Source organism: Nicotiana tabacum, chromosome 2, assembly GCF_000715075.1.
Source record: "Nicotiana tabacum cultivar K326 chromosome 2, ASM71507v2, whole genome shotgun sequence".
NCBI classification, from domain to species: domain Eukaryota; kingdom Viridiplantae; phylum Streptophyta; class Magnoliopsida; order Solanales; family Solanaceae; genus Nicotiana; species Nicotiana tabacum.
Genome location: NC_134081.1, coordinates 28830449 through 28849716, shown reverse-complemented (window position 1 = coordinate 28849716; position 19268 = coordinate 28830449).

Sequence of the window (19268 nt, the reverse complement as noted above, 5' to 3'; positions counted from 1 at the left end):
TGTAGACACTGAAAGTACCAATATATTAAGCTAAACGACTTCAAACAGTCTAAATTGTTTCCAGTTAAACATAAACACATTTTAGAACTGGCAGTTTAGGCATAAGAAGATACTAGAGAGGTTCATATCATAAACATATTCGATACTAGTAGGGTTGCACATAGAGATAGTCTAGAAACACATTGGGTTATGAAATTTCAGAGATGTGAATATGCAAATCTTGAACACAAGAGAATGAATATTGCAAAGGCTAAAAAACTCACCAGTTACTGATTGACAAGTAGACAAAACAAGCAAGAACAGACTCCACAACACTTTGAACGTAAACAGAACAAGATAACCCAGGACCTTAGATGCGTCAAGTTCCCAAGGGCTTCGAGGAACCCAGGGCAATGCTCGCACCCAAGGAAGGTAAAAAAAATAGGAATTCCGGTGGCCTTGGCTTTCAGCCGGCCAAGAGCCAGAGTAGAACAAGAGAATAAGCGAACAACAGAGTGAAGATCTTTAGCTTTTTAGTGGGAAATTTGTGATTCGAAGTCTGTCCATAAGGGAATGGGGGAGGGGTTTATATAGTAGTGAAAACAATCGAGCAATAATCAAGAAAACAGAGTAATTTAAGCAACAAACAAGGAAAATAAACATGCAAATCAATCTGAAAATTAATTTAAGAGAGAAATCTGTAAACCCTAGTTTTTAGAAAAAGTGTAAATCAACAGAATCTAACAAAAAATCGGACTCACATAGTAGCATAGAACGTATATAGACAGAATAACGTTCAAAATCAAAGATTTGAACCACTTTGGTTCGATTTTGGAAGAGATTTGCTTGCCATATTTAGGCAAGCACTTAGGTAATACCATAAGAGAAAAACCAGTAACCAAAGGGGGTCAGATATGGCAAGAAGTGGCAGTCGAATCCCATATTTAGTGGGATTAGGAGAAGGATTTAGGGGGCGGGGGTTTAGGGTTCTTCAGAGAGAGAAGGGGAGGTTGAGAGAGTGTGAGGGTGGAGGGTTAAGGGATAATAGGTTAGGGTTTGGGGGTTGGGTTAATTAAAAGGGAAGGGTGAATAAGGGCCATTGATCTTGAGAGATCAACGACCAAGATTAAAAGTTGGATCAGGCGGGTCATGGAGATGGGGCACCGACCGGGTTTTAGATTAGTGGGTCATTTGGTTTGGGATGGGGTATTTGGGCTAGATGTTTGAGGGTTTTGGACCTTTTATTTGGTCCGAAATTGGTTTAAAAATGGACTGTTATTTAAATACCCAATATTTATAAAAATAATAATTTATAAAAGTAATTAATAAATAAAAAAATATTATTTTTGCATTAAAATGATGGGAAATAATAACTTAACATTAATATAAAAAGTTATTTTGGCACAAGTAATGTAATTATACATGAATATAGGCTATTATTGCAAAAATGTGCAATTAGCCTAAAAATGCAAATGCAATTATAGAAAAATGAAGTAGAATATTAGAAAACATACATGTTTGTGTAAACAATAAGTTTGGATGATTAAATCATCATAAAAATAATTTGAAGGGTAATTATTGGATATATATGTAATAAAATGCATCAAGAAATTAATTTAGAGCTTCTAAACATTATGGAAAATTATGAAAATTGCTTGTATAGGTTTATAAACTAAATGATGATGCAAATATGCTATTTTGAAAGTATATATACATTTTTAAAAAAATATGAGGGAAAAATTAGGTATCAACAGCTGCCCCTCTTTACCCGGGAATGATGAAAGAATTGTCGGGTAAAGAAATGATGACCGATTTTGACCGAATGGGATGATTTGAAAAATAGAGGTTGAACTCTAGTTTCTGAGTTGCCTACATATCCCTGGTATTACGGAAATCAGGCCGCGTGTAGTTCTGGATCCAGCGGTGAACTGAGCCGATGGAGCTGTTGCAGGAATGGTCGTATGCTTCGGAAAGTGTTCCTTTAGGTAGGATAATACCAGATGAGTTTATATGAGGTTGTGAATGGATGTATCTCAGAACAGTTATGGATGAGTATTTGAACGGTTATCAAGTGGAAGCGGGTAACAGACGGTGGTTGGCTGCATTTGAGGTAATTTCAGGATGTGAGCACCAAACAGAAATCGAAGCAAAGATCGCTCCCGTTTAAAAGAACGGTTACCTCCTGGATTACCTGCAAAAATTAAACGCAATGCATGCAAGTATATGTGGGATTATTGCGAGAATTTAAACATAATGCAAATTTCCTTTGGACCATGAAAGTTGTCTTTGGATGACGAGGATGATGTCCTTAGTCCATGATTTCCTGGGCCATGAATCGCGTGATAAGGGATTCGCAGGCCATGAAATGATGTTCTCGGGCCATGAAAATGGTACCTCTGAACTATGACGCCTTTGAATAATGATGTGCAATATTGAGAGATCCTCAGGCCATGACATATTGTCTTCCGGCTATGAGGATGATGCCTTCGTACTAAGACGCCTTTGGAATAAATGGCGATGTTTTAGCCCATGAGATGCAAAGACATGATGCTGGGTCATATACGAAGCGATACAAGACAGATCTTAGTCTTGTGTAAGATTGGGGCAAAGCTTAGCCCCGGGAAAGTAGAAAGTGGTGCTAGATTTCAAGTAGCATAGCATTTGGTATTATGAAAGGAAAGACAGAGTTTAGACTTGTGCAATTAGGGAGGCAATGCTTAGCCTCATGCAAGAAAAGGAGACAGGGCTTAGTCTCATGCAATGGAAGGCAATGCTTAGCCTTATGCAATTAGGGAGGCAATGTTTAGCCTCATGCAAGAAAAGGAGACAGGGCTTAGTCTCATGCAATGGAAGGCAATGCTAAGCCTTATGCAATTAGGGAGGCAATGCTTAGCCTCATGCAAGAAAAGGAGACATGGCTTAGTCTCATGCAATGGAAGGCAATGCTAAGCCTTATGCAATTAGGGAGGCAATGCTAACTCATGCAAGAAAAGGAGATAGGGTTTAGTCTCATGCAATGGAAGGCAATGCTTAGCCTTATGCAATTAGGAAGGCAATGCTTAGCCTCATGCATGAAAAAGAGACATGGCTTAGTCTCATGCAATGGAAGGCAATGCTTAGCCTTATGCAATTGAGGAGGCAGGGCTTAGCCTCATGCAAAATAGGAGACAATGCTTAGTCTCATGCAAAGAAAGGCAATGCTTAGCCTTATGCAATTAGGGAGGCAATGCTTAGCCTCATGCAAGAAAAGGAGACAGGGCTTAGTCTCATGCAATGGAAGGCAATTCTTAGCCTTATGCAATTAGGGAGGCAATGCTTAGCCTCATGCAAGAAAAGGAGACATGGCTTAGTCTCATGCAATGGAAGGCAATGCTTAGCCTTATGAAATTAGGGAGGCAATGCTTAGCCATATGAAAGAAAATGAGACATGGCCTAGTCTCATGTAATGGAAGGCAATGCTTAGCCTTATGCAATTGAGGAGGCAGGGCTTAGCCTCATGCAAAATAGTAGACAATGCTTAGTCTCATGCAATGGAAGACAATGCTTAGGCTTATGCAATTATGGAGGTAATGCTTAGCCTCATGCAAAATAGGAGACAATGCTTAGTCTCATGCAAAGAAAGGCAATGCTTAGCCTTATGCAAAGAAAAGACAATGAGTGATAACAGAGTATTTCTTAGCTGGAAACGCATTTGCGTTTGGCAATCTTGTCGTTACGAAGATAACGATTTTGATGTGTGTGCGTATTCCTTATTCCTGTATCCAAAGAAAAATCGTGAGTTTTGTGGGGAATGTTGGTTCGTGCTTTCACCTTCTTGCTTTGCTCTTGCTTTTGCTTCGAGATCCTGTTTGATTTATCCTGGGTAGCATCTAGCTGTTTATAAAATAAAGTTTTCGAGAAAAACATGCGTGCATTTGATGAATATAGTCAATAGTAGTATGCAATATCAAGTAAGTTAGATGAACCAATGACTGTGACACTTTTAGATACATTGCGACTTCCTTGCATTTAAAATTTTGAGGGTCCTCCTCAAAATTCTGCCCCAGTTCAATAAACGATTCTTTGACCGTTCTACACGTGACGAAGTTGGCTGGACTTGCTCCGAAATTTTGAGGGTCCTCCTCAAAATTCTGCCCAGTTTCTGATGATGGTGAAAATGAAAATTTTATTGAGTTGTGACTGAACCCACAGGCTGCCTATGTATCCCCTCTTAAATGGGAATCAGGTCAAGCATAGTTCAGTTATATCAGATGAAGAAATGCAAATAATCTAAACATAGTATCTCTTGATTGCGTCTGAGTTGATAGGTTTTGGCCAAACTTCTCCGTCCATCTCTGCGAGTATGAGTGCTCCTCCTGTTAGTACTCTGTGAACCATGTAGGGCCCTTGCCAATTGGGTGAAAATTTTCCGTTGGCTTCATCATGATGCGGGAAGATCCGTTTCAGCACCAGCTGCCCCGGTGTGAATTGTCTAGGCTTGACCTTTTTGTTGAAAGCTCTGGACATTCTGTTCTAGTAAAGTTGACCGTGACATACTGCGTTCATTCTTTTCCTGTCAATGAGAGCCAGTTGCTCATAACGACTTCGTATCCATTCTGCATCACTAAGTTCAACCTCTTGTATGATTCTTAAAGAAGGAATTTCTACTTTGGCGGGAATGACGGCTTCAGTGCCATAGACTAGCAAATAAGGAGTTGCCCCAGTTGATGTGCGAACCGTGGTACGATATCCAAGTAGGGCAAATGGTAACTTCTCGTGCCATTGTTTGTGATTATCTACCATCTTCCTTAATATCTTCTTAATGTTCTTATTGGCGGCTTCCACAGCTCCATTCATTTGTGGCATGTATGCTGTGAGATTCTTATGCTTGATCTTGAAGGTTTCACACATGGATTTCATCAAATCACTATTAAGGTTGGCGGCGTTGTCGGTGATGATTGATTCCGGTGCCCCGAATCGACAGACAATACGATCCCTAACGAAATCTGTGACGACCTTTTTAGTTACAACCTTGTAAGATGCGACTTTAACCCATTTTGTGAAATAATCTATGGCCACTAGAATGAACCTATGCCCATTTAAAGCGGCGGGTTCGATTGGACCGATGACATCCATCCCCAAAGTGGAAAAAGGCCAAGGTGCACTTGTTGCATTGAGTTCATTGGGTGACGCTCGTATCATATCTGCATGTATTTGGCACTGATGATACCTTTTAACATACCTGATATAGTCCATTTCCATAGCCATCCAAAAATATCCTATTCTTAATATCTTCTTGGCTAAAACGAAACCGTTCATGTGTGGTCCGCAAGCTCCGGCATGTATCTCTTTGAGCAGTTTGGAAGCTTCCTTGGCATCAACACACCGTAATAATCCTAGGTCTGGAGTCCTTCTGTACAAAAATTTTCCACTTTGGAAGAAATGGTTAGACAATCTTCGGAGTGTGCATTTTTTAGTATGATTTGTGTGCTCCAGGTACTCTCTTTTTGCCAAGTATTTTTTGATGTCATGAAACCATGGATTCCCATCAGTTTCTTCTTCAATATGAGCACAATAAGCTGGCTGATTATGGATTCCTACTGGAATAGGATCGATGAAATTCTTGTCTGGGTGTTGTATCATGGAAGATAGAGTGGCCAACGCATCTGCGAACTCATTCTGGATTCTCGGAACATGTTTGAACTCTATTTTTGTGAACCTCTTCATCAACTCTTGTACGTAGTACAAATATGGAAATATTTTGGTATTCTTTGTAGCCCATTCTCCTAGAACCTGATGTACCAAAAGGTCTGAATCTCCAATTACCAATAATTCCTGAACGTTCATGTCAATGGCCAACTTGAGCCCCAAGATGCAAGCCTCGTATTCTGCCATATTATTGGTACACAGAAATCAAAGTTTGCTGATACTGGATAGTGTTGACCTGTTTCTGATACTAAAACTGCTCCAATTCTTACTCCTTTGAAGTTTGCAGCTCCATCGAAGAACAATCTCCAACCGTCTCCTACGAATGATACCTCTTCATCGGGAAAATACGTTTCCAGTGGTTCGTATTCTCCACCCACAGGATTTTCTGCCAGATGATTTGCCAACGCTTGCCCCTTGACCACCTTTTGGGTTACCTAAATGATGTCGAACTCACTCAGTAGTATCTACCATTTTGCCAACTTTCCCGTAGGCATGGGTTTCTGGAAGATATATTTTAACGGATCCATTCTTGATATGAGATACGTGGTATAGGCACAGAAGTAGTGCCTCAACTTCTGAGCTATCCATGTCAAAGCGCAGCAGGTGCGCTCTAGCAAAGAATACCATGCTTTATAGGGTGTGAACTTCTTACTTAGATAGTATATGGCATGTTCCTTTCTTCTCGTCTCGTCGTGCTGTCCAAAGACACAGCCGAAAGCCCCATCCAGTACAGATAAATAGAGTAGCAGAGGTCTCCCAGGTTCTGGTGGGACCAGAACAGGTGGTTTGGATAAATATTCCTTGATCTTTTCAAAGGCTTTCTGGCATTCTTTAGTCCAACTTGTTGCAGCGTCTTTCTTTAACATTTTGAAAATCGGTTCACAAATCACAGTTGATTGTGCTATGAAACGGCTGATGTAATTGAGACGCCCCAAGAAACTCATCACATCTTTCTTGTTCTTTGGAGGTGGCAAATCTTGGATAGCCTTGACCTTTGACGGGTCTAGTTTAATTCCTCGACGGCTGACGATGAACTTTAGCAGCTTAGCGGGGACCCCGAAGGCATACTTTGCGGGGTTCAGTTTCAGGTTGTAGCTTCGAAGTCGATCAAAGAATTTCCTCAAATATGCTATATGATATGTGCTTATTTTGTATTTGATGATGACGTCATCCACGTACACCTCTATCTCCTTGTGTATCATGTCGTGGAAAATGGTTGTCATGGCCCTCATATAAGTGGCTCCGGCATTCTTTAGGCCAAACGACATCATTTTGTAGCAATACACTCCCCATGGTGTAATAAAGGCTATCTTTTCGGCATCCTCTTCATCCATCCAGATCTGATGATATCCCGTGAAGCAATCCACAAAGGTTGGAGTTCATGCTTGGCACAGTTGTCGATCAGTATGTGTATATTGGGCAACGGAAAATCATCTTTGGGACTTGCTCTGTTTAAGTCCCGATAGTCGACACACACTCTGACCTTCTCATCTTTCTTTAGAACTGGCACAATGTTAGCCAACCAGGTCGGATATTCAACCACTTTGAGAACCTTGTCTTTGATCTGCTTGGTGACTTCCTCCTTTATTTTCAGACTCATATCTGGCTTGAATTTTCTGAGCTTCTTCTTTACAGGCGGACACATAGGGTTGGTAGGTAGTTTATGAGCCACTATGGACGTGCTCAAACTGGTCATATCATCATAGGACCATATAAAGAAATCCTCATACTCCTTTAAGAACCGGACGTACTCTGCCTTCTCTGATGGTGATAGGTGAATGCTTACACGTGTTTCCTTGACTGTTTCAGAGTATCCCAAATTAATTATTTGGGTCTTATCTAAATTGGACTTAGGCTTGTTTTCAAAGTTTTTCACTTCTATGATAATTTCCTCGGGTATTATATCCTCCTCCAGATCCTCTGAATCATTATCCTTATGTTGCGTTGTCTCATTACATGTCACAGTCGTAAGTTCATCGGGATAGGTAATAATAATGTTGTAGAGAAAAATGTAAAGAATAATAATAAATACTAAAAATAACAATGCATTAGATAAATCTTGAAAACGTCAAACAAGTACGGCTCAATGACCCGGGCAATTATTTCAAACAAAATATGCTTATAACAAAATACTGAAAATGTCTTAGATGCTCATAAAATTGCTTTTAAAATAAATGATGCTAATTGCCAGGCTACCCAGGAACTCGACGGGCCCTTGATGGTGCAGCAGTCCAGTTCTTGAGAATAGCTCCCTTCTCTATGGTCTGAATAATGAGGCCTTTCTCCTCCTCCTCAACTATCGCATTGCAATCCATGTCTTCATCATCCAGAAACAGATTCCTTATACTAGCTAGAACTTCATCTTCTTCAGACTCCCACATCATGTCAGCTTGATGAAATGACTGGCTCAAATGTGGTACTGGTTGCTCTAGAGGGTAGTAAGGACCACGCCATGGTGGCGACCAATTCTGATACTCGTGCCAGGTGTATTCATACCCAAGCCCAAAAGTTGTGTTGCAACTCTTTAGCTGTATCGTTTTGGTGATCCCCTGGAGATTCTTACCGAGACCTTTGCTAGGTTCATACCCTGTCCATGCCAATATGCCTTCTATCTTACTGCTCCACCATTTGTCCTTTTCAATTGCATTGACGTGCTCGATGCGATGGTATGTTTTTGCCCCCCCAACTTCCTGCTATTCTCAATGACTAAAATAGTTTGATTGGTGTAAATGGGATTACTCCCGTCCCCATGGATGATCACTTCCTGATGGTTTCGCTCAAACTTCATGACCTGATGTAGAGCAAAAGATACGGCTCCAGCGGCGTGTATCCAAGGTCGTCCCAACAATAGGTTGTAGGTAGCAGATATGTCCAACACTTAAAACTCAACATCAAACCAGGTTGGGCTCATCTGTAGGCTGAGGTTGGTCTCCCCAATTGTGGCCCTTTGAGACCCATCAAATGCTTTCACATTCATACTTCCTGCTCGTATCTTGTGCAGACCTTTACCCAACCTTTTTAAAGTAGTTAGTGGACAGATGTTGAGACTCGAACCCCCATCTATCAGGACTCTTGCAATGAACTTGTCTTCAAACTGCACTGTGATATGCAGTGCCCTGTTGTGACTTAATCCTTCTGGTGGCAGCTCGTCTTCATGAAAAGTGATCTTGTGGCTTTCCAATACTTGCCCTACCATGTTGTCCATCTCTCCACTGGTGATGTTGTTGGGTACATAGGCTTAGTTTAACACCTTCATCAGGGGATTCCTATGTGCCTCGGAGTTTTGTAGCAGTGATAAAATGGATATTTGAGCAGGGGTTTTGTTCAGATGATCAACCACAGAATATTCCCTTGCTTGCAACTTTCTCCAAAGGTCATCCGGGCCAGTCTCAATGACAGGTGATTTAGATGCAGTTTCTTTGCTCGTTCCTCCTAAATGCTCGGGGTGTATAAACCCCACCAGTTCTGGTTATGCCTTGAACTGCACCTATTTCTTCTATTTTTGCTTTTCCTTTTCTTCTTGCTTCCGCAACATAATCCCGTGGTATAGCATTAGACTTATAAGATGGCGTTGGTGCTACCATCACGGTGAACGGCATTGTTACTTCAACCTCAAACGGAGTTGGTGTAACTGCCTCAACTTTAATTGGTGCCTGAGTCTATACCATGATAGGTCTGAGAGTGATTGGAGATGTTTCAGAATTATCCCCTTCCCGAATGAGTCCAATTGACCCCTATGAGTCCCATTCTTCATCGGTCTCTATCACGTTTACTCCTCCACCCCTGTGACCTGGGAGAGGATTGTTACGGACATTGGGTGCAACCTCTTTTGCCTGTATGACTTTGGTATCAATTAATGTATGAATCTTATCCTTCAAAGTACGACACTCATCAATAGTATGACCTTTCATGCCTGAGTGATAGGCACATGTCTTGTTTGTATTAATCCACTGGGAAGAGTTTTCCATAGAAACAGCGCGAATGTGAGTGATATAACCGGCAACCTTCAATCTCTCGTACAACTGGTCTATAGGTTCAGCAATTGAGGTGTATTATCTGGGTGGTCTGCGGTCGAAATTTGGTCTAGGTTTTTGGTAGTTTTGGCGGGCTGGTGGTGAGTGGTAGTATGCGGGTTGGGTGTTATAGGTATGGTAAGTGGTGGAAGGTTGTTGGTATCTGGGAAGTGAAGGCTGATATGTGAGTGGAGGTGTTCGGTATGTGAGAAGAGACTTCGGACCTTGGGCTACCATTACTGCACCTACTTCTTTCTTCTTGGAGATACCTCCTGACTGAGGGGCCTTATTTGTGTCTTGGAGTGCTTCAAAATTTGTCACCATTCCGCTTTTGATCCCTTCTTCTATTCTTTCTCCCAACTTGATGATATCAGAAAATTTATGGTTTTCAATAACCATCAATCTTTCGTAGTATTGCGGATCCTGAGCTCTGACGAAGAACTTATTCATCTGTTCTTCTTCCAGCGCTGGCCTTACTTTTGCAGCTTCAGACCTCCACCGAGTAGCATACTCGCAGAAAGTTTTTGTTGGCTTCTTCTTGAGATTTTGAATGTAGAAAATGTCTGGTGCGTTTTCTGTGTTAAACCTGAACCGATCCATGAAATCTGATGCCATGCTCACCCAATTAACCCATTTCTTTGGGTTCTGACTGATGTACCAATATAGGGCATCTCCGGTGAGGCTTCTCATGAACAGCTTCATGCAGATTCTTTCATCCCTGCCAACTCCTACAAGCTTGTCACAATATGTTCTCAAATGCACCTTCGGATCACCAGTTCCATCGAATATTTCGAACTTAGGAGGTTTGTAACCCTATGACAGTTCTGCATCTGGCTGAATACACAAATCTTCATAATTCAAACCCTCAATGCCTTTGCCCCCTTCGACACTTTGAACCCTGCCAGTAAGTTTCTTGAGTTCCTCTACTATGTACTTGATGAGCAGGTCCTTCTCGACGGATTCGGGTATGTATAGGGTCTGTTGTGGGGTGTGGGGTAAGGTTTCCACATACATAGGATTGCTTTGGTGGACTCCGGGAATCTGGGCATAATGGTGGTCATTGGTTGAATTTTACGGGTCGGGAGTAGGCTGTGGTGCATTCTGAGGGGTATGGTATGTGGTTGTTTGTGGGTATTGAGTTGGGTGGTGATGGTGTTATTGGGGAGTAGGTATCGGTGGAGGGTTGTGGTTCTAAGAAGGTGTGGCGTATTTATGTGGTGCGGGAGGATTCGGTGGTGGGTTTTGATTCTGCGTGTTTTCGGGAGGTGTCGGGTTTTGGGCGTTTGTGTTTTATTGGTTGATATCAGGGACGTTTAGGGTGAGGGAAAGGTTTGCCAAGTTCCGGACCTTCTCAAGTTCCCCTTGTAGTTTCAATATTTTCTATTCCAGACGTAGGACCAATTCGTTATGTGCTGGAGTATTCCGACCGTCCTAGGTTTGAACGTTCTCTGCATTGCCCTTTCTGATACCGCATAAATCATCCATTTTTTCTTTCCCTTTGCTTTTGCCTTTAGGATCACTTGGTAGAGGAGGAGGTGGAGGACCTCTAGATCTAGTATGATATGTGGATGATGCCAGTATGCACAAACCAACCTTTGGAGAATGCGAATAAACAAAGAAAAGAAAACAAAAAGGTAACCAAGTCAGTAAGGGATATTGAAAGAATGCTTGCAATATTAAACATGTGTTGCAGAATTAGTAAATAAATTCGCGTCCTAATTTGGGGGACCTCGTTGTGCCCGAGTTAGGCCTAAGCGACACATAGACTTGGAGAAAATTGATGCCAATAATTGTGTCATTTCATTAATGCAAAAATGGATCAAATCCTTACTAAAACAACAATAATAAGACAGTCACTAATGGCATTTGCCCTATTACATTCGAAATCTAAAACTAAGCTAAAAAGCAGTAAAGAACATAATTCCCTAATCTATTTGGCCCCGGAGGGACCTTCTCCATGCTTGGCCCTCTTGGATCCATCAATCAAGTTCCCTAGGTCGCGCATGTCCAATAGTAGGTAAGCCCTTGCTAGGTTCCCTCCCTCACTGCCTTCCTTATTCTGACAATCTGAGAGCCTCTTCCTCATCTTCCCTTCGAGTTCCATTAACCCTTGCTCCAAATATTCCAATCATTCTGTTGATTTAGTAGTAATTTCTTTCCATTCGCTGATAGCTTCCATATCCATTTTGTGCTGTTCCAAATGTCTAGCTTCAGACTCGAAAACCCTCTTGCGCAGCACCCTGTACTTGACTTGTGCTTCAGCAGCGTCATCGATAACCCTATTTTCTAGATTAATCCCTGGTTTGACATCTCCCGCTATATCATCGACCAACCACGACGGGTAGAAGTATACATGGCTGGTATGGTACCTGTCTTGCTCGATAGTGTCTTTCTCTACAACGACCTTTTGATTCCACATATGCTGCACCTCAAACTTGAATGGAATGATATTCTCTTTAAAGTCTGCTTTATACTGGACCATGTTGGAAACCCGAGGTATAACCTGCTTTCTTCCCGCTTGCCTCATTACTCTTATAGGAGCATAAGGATAGATTCCTCTTAACCCGATCAACATTAAATGAGTGGTTTCTCTTGACCTGATGATGAACTCGCTGCTAGTGAACCATTCGAACATCCAATGTTTCCTTTCATTAGTCAAATTGCTGAAGAAACGCACCCAGCTCACAGTATTTCTAGGTTGCGCGAACCTATCTGGGATAAATGTCATTCTTTTTGGATGATGGTAGGCTATGTAGTCATTCAATAGTCGTCGTAGAAGTTCCTGATGATATTTACCTCTTTGAAAATGTTCTAATAACCAAACCTGTAGCAACAGATTATAGCCCTCGAAATGCCCATACCACTGCTTGCATCGATCTAGATCTCGGTACATTTCGGCCATGATCATGGGGATGATAGTGTAAGTTTTTCCTTCAATTCCTTCCATTAGAGTCCTAGCGACCATGGCTAAAAGAGTGTGGATCCTCCCCCCTTTCATTGGAAATATCAGCAACCCCAAGAAACAGACAATGAACACAAAAACTCGGTGGTGTGTCCAGCCCAAAAAAGTAATGGCAAGTTCATCACGGTGAAGGCGATATAACTTGCTATGTCCATAAGTTTATAAAGGAATTCAAATGGTATGTATGACTCCTTCAGACAAAGTAATTCATCATTCTTCTTGAAACCCATCATTTTCAAAAAACTACGGGGAGTGCGATTTTCTGGTACTAATAAACCCGGACTATCCTATGGCAGCCTAGCAAAGCCTCCTATTTCCTCTAAGAGAGGGTCATCTCTATATTACCAAAGCGAAATACAACTCTTTTCTCATCCCAAAACATAGTGACAACCTCAATCAATGCGTTATTTGACCGGATATCCAATAAGGAAGGTAAATTTCTGAGGACCCTTTTCACATGATTCTGGTCACTAGGTGAGAGGTTCTTCCACCAATTAAGCAGCAAAGGTGGGATGTTTTGAACCATACCGAAACTGGGAACTTCGTGCCTCATTTTCTGCAAAACAAATAGAGTTAGCCCCTTCCCCTCCGGGTCTGACTATTTACACATTAATGATCAACGTATCAGTATGTTTTCTTCAAGTAATGCACATAACGTGATGATGTCCATTGAGATTATGGAAATCCCGCCGGACTTTGGACAAGGGTTATCTTAGTGGATTATAACATGGACAACGTCCTAATCCGTACTAAGTTTGACATGATGTATGCACAATTGATATTAGAGTGAGGTTTCTAGAAGGGTCTAGACTGGTACCTTCAAGTGGACAACTTGAGAGGGAAAGGCACGGAACCGTCAACTGCACCGTTGATCGACTAGTTTTACCGCAAATAAGCCTTTCTAAATTAAAAGGGTAATTTTGGGAAGAGTGTGAACACTCATCAAGTGCCGCTATGGTATTAGTTGGGCACGAGTGGAATATGATGTGGAGCATGCTTTATGCAAAGATAATAACACATTGCCAAGTATTTGCATGATAAATATGTGAAAGCAATAAGCGCAGTATTAAGATAAAACATAAAGGACGTAAAATAAAGACAAAAGAAGAAGTTAGTTCGTGGAACATAGGGAATATAATAAAGTGAGCAAGGGAGTAGGGGTGGGAGAGACATGATATAGCTAATAAATAGCAGTTAGAGCAACTAAGGGCGGATATTGAAAGGGATGTGCATGTTATAATAAATTTAAGCACATAAAGATGAAGAAGGGAAGGGGCGTACATGTTATAACAGTTTTAGACAAGTAAAGGTGAACGGGAAAGGAATGTACGTGTTATAACAAATATAACAAATAAAGATGGAAAAGGAATGTGCGTTTATAACAGAGAAAACTAATCCTTATAAGCCAAGTTCATTATGGTAAGAGCCTAAGTGTATTTCCCCAGCAGAGTCGCCATGCTGTTGCGTCCCATTTCTCGCAAAAATCGGGTTTCGACATGTGACAACTCTTTTAAGGAAGTATTAAAATAGGAGAGTCGTCACCTAACGGTTTAAGGTGAGTTAGGGCACCTATTTGCATATGACTCGGGTTAAACTAGTTTGCATCACCAAAGATCGGGTAAGGGCTCGAAATTACCTCGAATAGAATGTGTTAGGCATTCTTCTGGGTCCACAATTGTGGGTCCCGGCCAAACTTGAATTATATGAATTAATCAGATAAACGAAGACAGAGAAAAACAAGAATTTGGGAAATTTATTAAAAGACTTTGAGTAAATACGAACACTTGATTCAAAGATAAACAAGAATAAGATGGAGGGGGGAGGGGTCCTAAGTTTTTTAGCCTAAAGGATCACCCTGTGCAACATAAATAATACTTCGTAACTCCCTCGAGATGGGGTGTTACTTGTATTATTCACCGGGCACAGACTATCATCTCCTGCTACCCGATTACTATCTTTAAGTTATTACCTAAAGCGTACTAGTTGATTCTAAATCGTGCCTTATGCATGCACTACCCGTCCCATACCTATGGTCCACGAGGCATTTGGACCTCTATTTTGGGTGGTTCTAGACTTGACTTAGGCTGCTCAAAAAATGTTAAAACTAGGTGACAGTTCAAAACAGATAGGACTGCAATTAAATATAATTGAAGGCTCAAGTTAGCCTCCGCAATTAGACAATAAAGGCACGCATACAGATGTCTATGTAGGGTATTAGGCAGTTTCAGAATTGAGGGAGATTGAAGTCATTAATCCCTATAGACATGGCTTCTAGATGATCTAATTCAGATACGCATGCTATTTTAGACCTATGATTTCTAAATTACCAGTTGTGAATACCTGCTGCTGCTAAGTCGCTTAGTACAGATTATAAGTTAATAGACCTATAGGCATGATCTCTAAATGGTTTGCACAGATAGTGAAACTTATTAGAAATCCTCAAAATTACCTATGCTTCCTAATAATTGCGTGGATGAGCAATGAAATAGCATTTGAAAAGTGAGCAGTGATATCTTATAGGCATGATTTCAAGAGATTGACGATCAGAACTGATTTTATACCTTTGGCTCTTATAGGCATGCTGTCTAGATGAACGAAGCAAATTAATTAGTTAAAATCCTATAGGCATGGTGTCTAATGAACATGGTGCGGATTAAAGAACAATTGTTAGCAATTATTTCCTATAGGCATGCTATCTAGCAACACATAGCAGTAGACATGGGAATAAATATAGCACTCATGCTTTGACAGTACACCAGTTATGTGAGTGTGTGATTGCCCTAATAACATGATCTCTAATAGTGCACAAAGAGATTTAAATATAACATGCCGGAAAGCAAATGTATCACACAAAATCCTATGAGCATACTTTCTACCCTTTTCATGCAGGTATTAGGAGATACCACTTTTCCAATTTCACTATTACCCCAATTGTTATTACAGAATTATTACAGACCCAATAACGAATAAATTACAAAGTGGTACAAGTAATAACAATAGGCCTATGACAGGCCCAAAGAGATACCCAGCACTGTCAGGCTTTCAGCTAAGCTCTTTCTCCACCTTTTAGCACACACGGATCTCAATATAACCCTGAAACCATAGGGGAACTCAAACCAAACCAAACACCCATGGTTTGATCATAGGATCCAGAAACCAATCACTCACACAAATCAATTTGCATATTCAACAGACAGAAAGAGTGACAAAGCTGAGTAGTAAAGAAAGTGACCAAAAAACCTCAGGTCCTAGTGTATCAGAGTTCACAAGGGTCTCAAAATGGACCCCGAGCAGTGCTCACACTAGGGAGGTTAATAGAGAAAGCTTTAGTGGCCTTGGCTTTTAGCCAACCATGAATTATAGGTTCAGAATAGGGTAAATAACCAATGAGAATGAAAAATAGTGATCAACTGGTAGAATTTGAAGAAGTGTATTTGCATTTTTAGAACACAGGCATTGCAGAGGTGATCACACAATGAACATATCAGCAAAAAAGGTAAACAAACTTAAAAGACAGGTTGATATCATAAGTCCACACTTAGCATATTGGGGAAGAGGACATTTGTACGAAGTGATAAAATGATCATACGAGCAAATCATAGCTAGAATGAAGGTTTTAACATGGATTGGTGCATATCACAGATACAAATCAATCACTATAGAAATTCAGGACAAGGCAGGAAACAAACTGATGTCATATAACCAATGTAGACACTGAAAGTACCAATATATTAAGCTAAACGACTTCAAACAGTCTAAATTGTTTCAGTTAAACATAAACACATTTTAGAACTGGCAGTTTAGGCATAAGAAGATACTAGAGAGGTTCATATCATAAACATATTCGATACTAGTAGGGTTGCACATAGAGATAGTCTAGAAACATATTGGGTTATGATATTTTAGAGATGTGAATATGGAAACCATGAACACAAGAGAATGAATATTGCAAAGGCTAAAGAACTCACCAGGGACTGATTGACAAGTAGACAAAACAAGCAAGAAGAGACTCCACAATACTTTGAACGTAAACACAACAGTATAACCCAGGACCTTAGATGCGTTAAGTTCCCAAGGGCTTCGAGGAACCTAAGGCAATGCTCGCACCCAAGGAAGGTCGAAAAATAGGAATTCCGGTGGCCTTGGCTTTGAGCCGGCCAAGAGCCAGAGTAGAACAAGAGAATAAACGAATAACAGAGTTAAGATCTTTAGCTTTTTAGTGGAAATTTTGTGATTCGAAGTCTGCCCATAAGGGAATTAGTAGTGAAACAAATCGAGCAATAATCAAGAAAACAGAGTAAATTAAGCAATAAACAAGGAAAATAAACATGCAAATCAATTTGAAAATTAATTTAAGAGAGAGATCTGCAAACCCTAGTTTTTAGGAAAAGTGTAAATCAACAGAATCTAAACAAAAAATCGGACTCACATAGTAGCATAGAACTTATATAGATAGAATAGCGTTCAAAATCAGAGATTTGAACCATTTTGGTTCGATTTCGGAAGAAATTTGCTTGACATGTTTAGGCAAGCACTTAGGTAATACCATAAGAGAAAAACCACTACCAAAAGGGGGTCAGATATGGCAAGAAATGGTAGTCGAATCCCATATTTAGTGGGATTAGGAGAAGGATTTAGGGGGCGGTGGTTTAGGGTTCTTCATAGAGAGAAGGGGAGGTTGAGAGAGTGTGAGGGCTGCGGGTTAGGGGATAATAGGTTAGGGTTTGGGGTTGGGTTAATTAAAAGGGAAGAGTGAATAAGGGCCGTTGATCTTGAGAGATCAACGGCCAAGATTAAAAGTTGGACCAGGCGGGTCATGGAGATGGGGCACCGACCGGATTTTAGATTAGTGGGTCATTTGATTTGGGATGGGGTATTTGGGCTAGATGTTTGAGGGTTTTGGACCTTTTATTTGGTCCGAAATTGGTTTAAAAATGGACTGTTATTTAAATACCCAATATTTATAAAAAATAATAATTTATAAAAGTAATTAATAAATAAAAAAATATTATTTTTGCATTAAAATGATGGGAAATAATAACTTAACATTAATATAAAAAGTTATTTTGGCACAAGTAATGTAATTATACATGAATATAGGCTATTATTGCAAAAATATGCAATTAGCCTAAAAATACAAATGCAATTATAGAAAAATAAAGTAGAATATTAGAAAACATACATGTTGGTGTAAACAATAAGTTTGGATGATTAAATCATCATAAAAATAATTTGAAGGGTAATTATTGGATATATATGTAATAAAATGCATCAAGAAATTAATTTAGAGCTTCTAAACATTATGAAAAATTATGAAAATTGCTTGTATAGGTTTATAAACTAAATGATGATGCAAATATGCTATTTTGAAAGTATATATACATTTTTAAAAAAATATGAGGGAAAAATTAGGTATCAACAGCTGCCCCTCTTTACCCGGGAATGATGAAAGAATTGTCGGGTAAAGAAATGATGACCGATTTTGACCGAATGGGATGATTTGAAAAATAGAGGTTGAACTCTAGTTTCTGAGTTGCCTACATATCCCTGGTATTACGGGAATCAGGCCGCGTGTAGTTCTGGATCCAGCGGTGAACTGAGCCGATGGAGCTGTTGCAAGAATGGTCGTATGCTTCGGAAAGTGTTCCTTTAGGTAGGATAATACCATATGAGTTTATATCAGGTTGTGAATGGATGTATCTTAGAACGGTTATGGATGAGCATTTGAATGGTTATCAAGTGGAAGCGGGTAACAGACGGTGGTTGGCTGCATTTGAGGTAATTTCAGGATGTGAGCACCAAACGGAAATCGAAGCGAAGATTGCTACCGTTTAAAAGAACGGTTACCTCCTGGATTACCTGCAAAACTTAAACGCAATGCATGCAAGTATATATGGGATTATTGTGAGAATTTAATCATGATGCAAATTCCTTCTAGACTATGAAAGTTGTCTTTGGACGACGAGGATGATGTCACAGATACAAATCAATCACTATAGATTGAGGGTTTTAACATGGATTGGTGCATATCACAGATACAAATCAATCACTATAGAAATCCAGGACAAGGCAGAAAACAAACTGATGTCATATAACCAATGTAGACACTGAAAGTACCAATATATTAAGCTAAACGACTTCAAACAGTCTAAATTGTTCCAGTTAAACATAAACACATTTTAGAACTGCCAGTTTAAGCATAAGAAGATACTAGAGAGGTTCATATCATAAACATATTCGATACTAGCAGGGTTGCACATAGAGATAGTCTAGAAACACATTGGGTTATGATATTTTAGAGATGTGAATATGCAAATCATGAACACAAGAGAATGAATATTGCAAAGGCTAAAGAACTCACCAGTTACTAATAGACAAGTAGACAAAACAAGCAAGAACACACTCCACAACACTTTGAATGTAAACACAACAGTATAACCCAGGACCTTAGATGCGTCAAGTTCCCAAGGGCTTCGAGGAACCTAAGGCAATGCTCACACCCAAGGAAGGTCGAAAAATAGGAATTCCGGTGGCCTTGGCTTTCAGCTGCCCAAGAGCCAGAGTAGAACAAGAGAATAAGCGAACAACAGAGTGAAGATCTTTAGCTTTTTAGTGGGAATTTTGTG